This window comes from Schistocerca piceifrons, chromosome 2 (genome assembly GCF_021461385.2).
Source record: "Schistocerca piceifrons isolate TAMUIC-IGC-003096 chromosome 2, iqSchPice1.1, whole genome shotgun sequence".
NCBI classification, from domain to species: Eukaryota; Metazoa; Arthropoda; class Insecta; order Orthoptera; family Acrididae; genus Schistocerca; species Schistocerca piceifrons.
The window spans coordinates 910,852,651-910,858,650 of NC_060139.1; positions in this window are offsets into that span (position 1 = coordinate 910,852,651).

The window sequence follows — 6,000 nt, forward strand, 5'->3', positions numbered from 1 at the left end:
CTAGCATCGTTGACAGAACCGACTGTGGTCCTCTCGTACAGCGCAGAGTGGAAGATCTGATTCTCAGTCAGCCGGTTCTGCAACCGTATAGGCTACAGATCAGATTTCTCGAATTCCACCGTAGGGTGGTAAGTTCAAAAAATGGTTCAAATGGCTCTGAGCACTATGGGACTCAACTGCTGAGGTCATTGGTCCCCTAGAACTTAGAACTAGTTAAACCTAACTAACCTAAGGACATCACAAACATCCATGCCCGAGGCAGGATTCGAACCTGCGACCGTAGCGGTCTTGCGGTACCAGACTGCAGCGCCTTTAACCGCACGGCCACTTCGGCCGGCAGGGTGGTAAGTTTCTGGATTCCGCTTGATAACTCAGAAGTCCTGTACAAACGGGAAGCGACTACGCGGGTCGAGGGGCTATGTGGAGAGGACTGGGCGGTTTCTTAGGTAAGAGCGTCTCGAGAAACCACAGAATGGGCGTCTGTCTGAAAGGGTGCAGGGAAAATACAGGAAGGCAGACCTATCAACAATCGGTGTTGTAGTTGTGAACTATCATACCTTTGTTTGGAACAGCGCTGCCGCTACTGTCGCAGGTTCGAATCCTGCCTCGGGCATGGCTGTGTGTGATGTCCTTAGGTTAGTTAGGTTTAAATAGTTCTAAGTCTAGGGGACTGATGACATCAGATATAAATCCCATAGTGCTCAGAGCCATTTGAATTTTGAACTGACTACAGAAATGCGTGGTTTGCTAGGAGCTGTCGACCATTGTAACCCATTCTTTTTAACCACTTACGCGCAGTCACTGTGGTAGTTGGACTGCTGATAGCACTTTGGAACTCACGACTGAATCCTTACGCCGATTTCATGCGACTTCTTGCAGCCATCCCCCGCAATGTTCGACGGTTGCTGTGCATCAGTACATTACGTCTGCCTGCTCTCGGCTTAGCTGTTATTGTTCCGTCGCGTTTCCACTCCACAGTCACATCACCAACTGTCGGCTTGGGCATCTTTAGATGGGTTCATATGTCCAAACATGTTCAAATGTGTGTGAAATCTTATGGGACTTAACTGCTAAGGTCATCAGCCCCTAAGCTTACACACTACTTAACCTAAATTATCCTAAGGACAAACTCATACACCCATGCCCGAGGGAGGACTCGAACCTCCGCCGGGACCAGCCGGTTCAGATGTCCCTGATGGATTTGTTACTCAGGTGACATACAATAACTAGTCTCCCGACCGATCCACACGGCAGGCACCTTTTTCTCTGCTGACAGCACAATACTCCCCGTCTCTCGTGAGGTCTAGTGGTCGATTCCGCATTACGTACAGTCGTCCGGATACTTTTAATCAGATGGTAACAGACACTGAACCATGAGTCATCTATTGACGAATTAGCTTAGGAATTTCTTCCATCGAGAACACGTCTCATTGGGCTGCACGGTAAGATATTTGTGAGGTGAATGTCCTGCTCGGTATCCGGGTTTGTTTCGCACGACGGTGTGAAACAAGTTATCAGTGTTTGCAGTGGAGGCCAGGCCCGGAAGTTTGAGCAGCGGACGGCGTCGCGAGGCGTGTTCCAGGGACGACCTCCTCGCTCGTCTCGTGCTCAAAGGAGTGCTGCCCCGTCTCAGCAACGGCGGTCGTTATAAGAGCTTTGTGACGTCCACCTTGGTAGCTGCGTGGTCAGTGCGGCGGATTGCCAAGCAAAGGGAGTAGGATTCGAATCCCGGCCGCATCGGAGTTTTAGTCTAAAAATACTTACTGCAGCTCGGGGATCAGAAGGTGAGATACGGAGTTTTGAGGCCAACGCCAGAGAGAAAAAAAGGCATGCAAGTACAGCCGGCAGTCGCATTTGATGCGGCGCTGAGTGAATGTCAAATTGCGAAGAAATGAACTGCACGTTATCCACGGAGCTTCCGTTGCATCACGCTAAATGCTACACTCATGCTCATAAATTAAGGATAATTTCAGAATGTGGTACCACAAAACGTGGCACTGCACAAAACTGGCGCTAATAGCATAGGCATATAGGGAACACACACGACACAGATCTGTAAGTCCACGGTATTGGTGATAAGTTGAGAAAACCGTCCCGAAACACATGTGGTACAAAACGCCACTGTTGCCCACATCAGTATGGGATATGATCACCATGCACACGTAGACAGGCCGCACAACGGGTTGGCATACTCTGGATCAGGTGGTCGAGCAGCTGCTGGGGTACAGCCTCCCATTCTCGTACTAGTGCCTGTCGGAGCTCCTGAAGTGTCCTAGGGGTTTCAAGACGTGCAGCGATACGTCGATCAAGAGCATCCCAGTCATGCTCAATGGGGTTTAGGTCTGGAGAACAGGCAGGCCACTCCATTCACCCGATATCTTCTGTTTCAAGGTACTCCTCCACGATGGCAGCTCCTTGGGGCCGTGCGCTATCATTCATCAGGAAGAAGGTGGGGCCCACTACACCCCTGAAAAGGCGGACATACTGGTGCAAAATGACGTCCCGATACACCTGACCTGTTACAGTTCCTCTGTCAAAGATGTGTAGGGGTGTACGTGCACCAATCATAACCCCACCCCACAACATCGAACCACGACCTCCATACAGGTCCCTTTCAAGGACATTAAGGGATTGGTATCTGGTTCCTGGTTCACGCCAGATGAAAACCCGGCGAGAATCACTGTTCAGAATATACCTGGACTCGTCCGTGAACATAACCTGGAACCACTGTTCCAGTGACCATGTACTTTGTTCTTGACACCAGGCTTTACGGCTCTCCTGTGACCAGGGGTCAGTGGAATGCACCGGGCGAATAAACCGTGTCTCTCCAGTCGTCTGTAGACTGTAAGTCTGGAGACAACTGTTGCAGTGGCTGCAGTAAGGTCTCGAGCAAGGCCACCTGCAGTACTCCGTGGCCGTCTGCGGGCACTGATGGTAAGATATCGGTCTTCTTGTGGTGTTGTACACTGTGGACGTCCCGTACTGTAGCGCCTAGACACGTTTCCTGTCTTCTGGAATCGTTGCCATAATCTTGAGATCACACTTCGTGGCACACAGAGGGCGTGTGTTACGACCTGCTGTGTTTGACCAGCCTCCAGTCGCCCTAGTATTCTACCCATCATAACGTCATCAATATGTGTTCTTTGAGCCATTTTCAACACACAGTCACCATTAGCACGTCTAAAAACGTCTGCACATTATTCTCTGCACCGTACTCTGACATGCACCAACACACCTCTGCGTATGTGAACTGCTGCCAGCGCCATCGTGCGACGACCGCAGGTCAAATGCACCGCATGGTCATACCCCGATATAATTTAAACCATCAAACCGCCCATCAGAGCGTTGTTTTAGCATGTACCAGCATTATCCTTAATTTATGAGCATGAGTGTAGTTTACATGACGACAGTAGGTTGCGAAACTAAGTTAGGAACTGTTCTACCGCGCGCTACCAAGCGCGACTGGGCAAGCGCGGCACGTAATTGGTCAAGTCGCAGTCGAAACTACACAGTTTCATCTTTTCCAAGCCGGCCAATGTGGCCGGGCGGTTCTAGGCGCTTCAGTCTGGAAACGCGCGGCCGCTACGGTCGCAAGTTCGAATCCTGCCTCGGGCATGGATGTTTGTGATGTCCTTAGGTTAGTTAGGTTTAAGAAGTTCTGAGTTCTAGGGGACCACAGATGTTAAGTCCCATAGTGCTCAGAGCCATTTGAACCATTTGATTCTTTTTATAGTGATTGTGCACAGGAGCAGAAGCTGCGAAAATTTGGTAAGTTGAATTCTTTATTCAGTATGCACTTATCTGATGTCACAGCAGTGCGTCACATTTACAAAGTGGTTCAAATGGCTCTGAGCACTATGGGACTTAACATCTGAGGTCATCAGTCCCCTAGACTTAGAACTACTTAAACCTAACTAACCTAACGACATCACACACATCCATGCCCGAGGCAGGATTCGAACCTCCGACCGTAGCGGTCGCGCTGTTCCAGACTGAAGCGCCTAGAGCTGCTCGGCCACACCGGCCGGCGTCACATTTACAGATCGTAATCACGGAATTACAAACAATAAATTGGAATATACGAGGGGTGTTCGACAAGTAATGCAACACATTTTTTTCTCCGCCAATTTCGGCCGAATAATACGGAATTTTTTGTGGGTCACTGTAAAATATTCGCTCTTCAGCCCATATAGTTTCATGAATTTCAGACAGCTGGCAGCGCTATGCGCAGTCCTTAAACTAGCGTCCCTAACGGACGTGCGTTCCAAGCGGAGAGATGTAGTCGAGTTTTTTTTGGTTGGAAACCAGATCATAGCAAATATTCAAAGGCGGAGACCTGGCAGTGAACAAAAGCACGATGAGGAGTTGGGCGAGGCGTCTGTCACCGTTGCAAGAAGGTCGCGCAAACCTGTTCGATCTCCCGTGTGCCGACCGGCCGCACACAACTGTGACTGCTGCAATGTTAGGAAGTGCGGAGGTGATCGACGGATCACAGTCAAATTCCTCGCTGTTCAGGTGGACGCCTGAGTTGGTAGTGCTGACACCGTCGTCCACAATTTGTCGTAGTGGGAGTTGTGTGCCCCATAGGTTCCTTGCCGCCTAGCAGAAGAATATAAAGATCAACCAAGGTCCATCTGTGCGGAATTGCTTGCGCGCTACGAGGCAGATCGTGACAATTTTTTGTCGAACATCGTCACAGACGATGAAACATTGGTTCATCACTCCCAACCAGAAAGAAAACGGCAAGCCATTGAGTGGCGCCGTACCACCCCTCCCCCAAAGAAAACTGTTAAAGCTCTACCCTCAGCCGATAAAGTCGTGGCGACGGGCTTCTGGGACTCTGGGAGCTGTTATTCTGTTTGATGTTCTCCCTAATTGCGAAACGATCAACTCTGAAGTGTACTGTGCTGGCCTCAGGAAACTGAAGGAACAACTTCACTGTGTTAGTCACCATAAAAATCGTTCAAAATGGTTCAAATGGCTCTAAGCACCGTGGGACTTAACGTCTGAGGTCATCAGTCCCCTAAACGTTGAACTACTTAACCCTAAGTAACCTAAGGACGTAGCACACATCCATGCCAGAGGCAGGATTCGAACTTGCGACAGTACCAGCAGCGCGGTTCCGGACTGAAGCGACACAAAAATGCAAACGAACTTTTCATTCTCCATGACAAAACCGCACATAAATCTGCGCACCCAAGAGGAGCTCACAAAACTTCATTGCATTGTTTTTTGTCATCTGCACTAGGCCTTTGTAGCCAAAAGAGTGGGGAATAACATGGGGTATTGAAATCATGAATAAAACTGACCTGCTTAAAAAAAAAGTGTTGCATTACTTACTGAATGCAGTTCGAATTTGGCCATTGTTGATTTTGCAATGCGAAAACGAATCCCCTCTTCGAAAAAAATAACGAAATAAAAAGAAAAAGGTGTTCGTTTGGTAGACAGTGCTCCACGCATTATAGTTTGCTTCTTCCTTATCTCATCATTAACTCTATTAAGAACAAATGTGAACTATTCTGATGACATTCTCAAATGGTTGAAATAATTTCTTGAATCTCCTACAGTAATCCCTTTCAAAGCAAGGTCGCTGAGCAATCGAGCTGACGTCCTTCTTTTTATCCAATCACAAATCCAAATCTCTCTCTTATTTCTTTTGTTATGCAGCAAATTCATCCAGGTAAGGATTAACCCCGTTACTTCTTGTGCTTTGGACAAAACTTTCATTTCAGACACGACTCTGGGAAACACAAATCAATGAAACTTAAATGCACACTGATGTCACTGTGTATACAGTCGTATACCACACCAATTTCTCGAAGCTGGTTTCGTAAAACGAGTATAATACAAGTATCTCCCATATCTGCTGCCAGAATCCTCGAACTATTGGTGTGCGAGACAAATTACGCTACGTGTAAGATTAAGCAAAAAACGGATCCAGTTCAGACACCGCCACTGCTACACTATTAAAGAAGTCTTGTTAATGCGATCTGGTGTTTT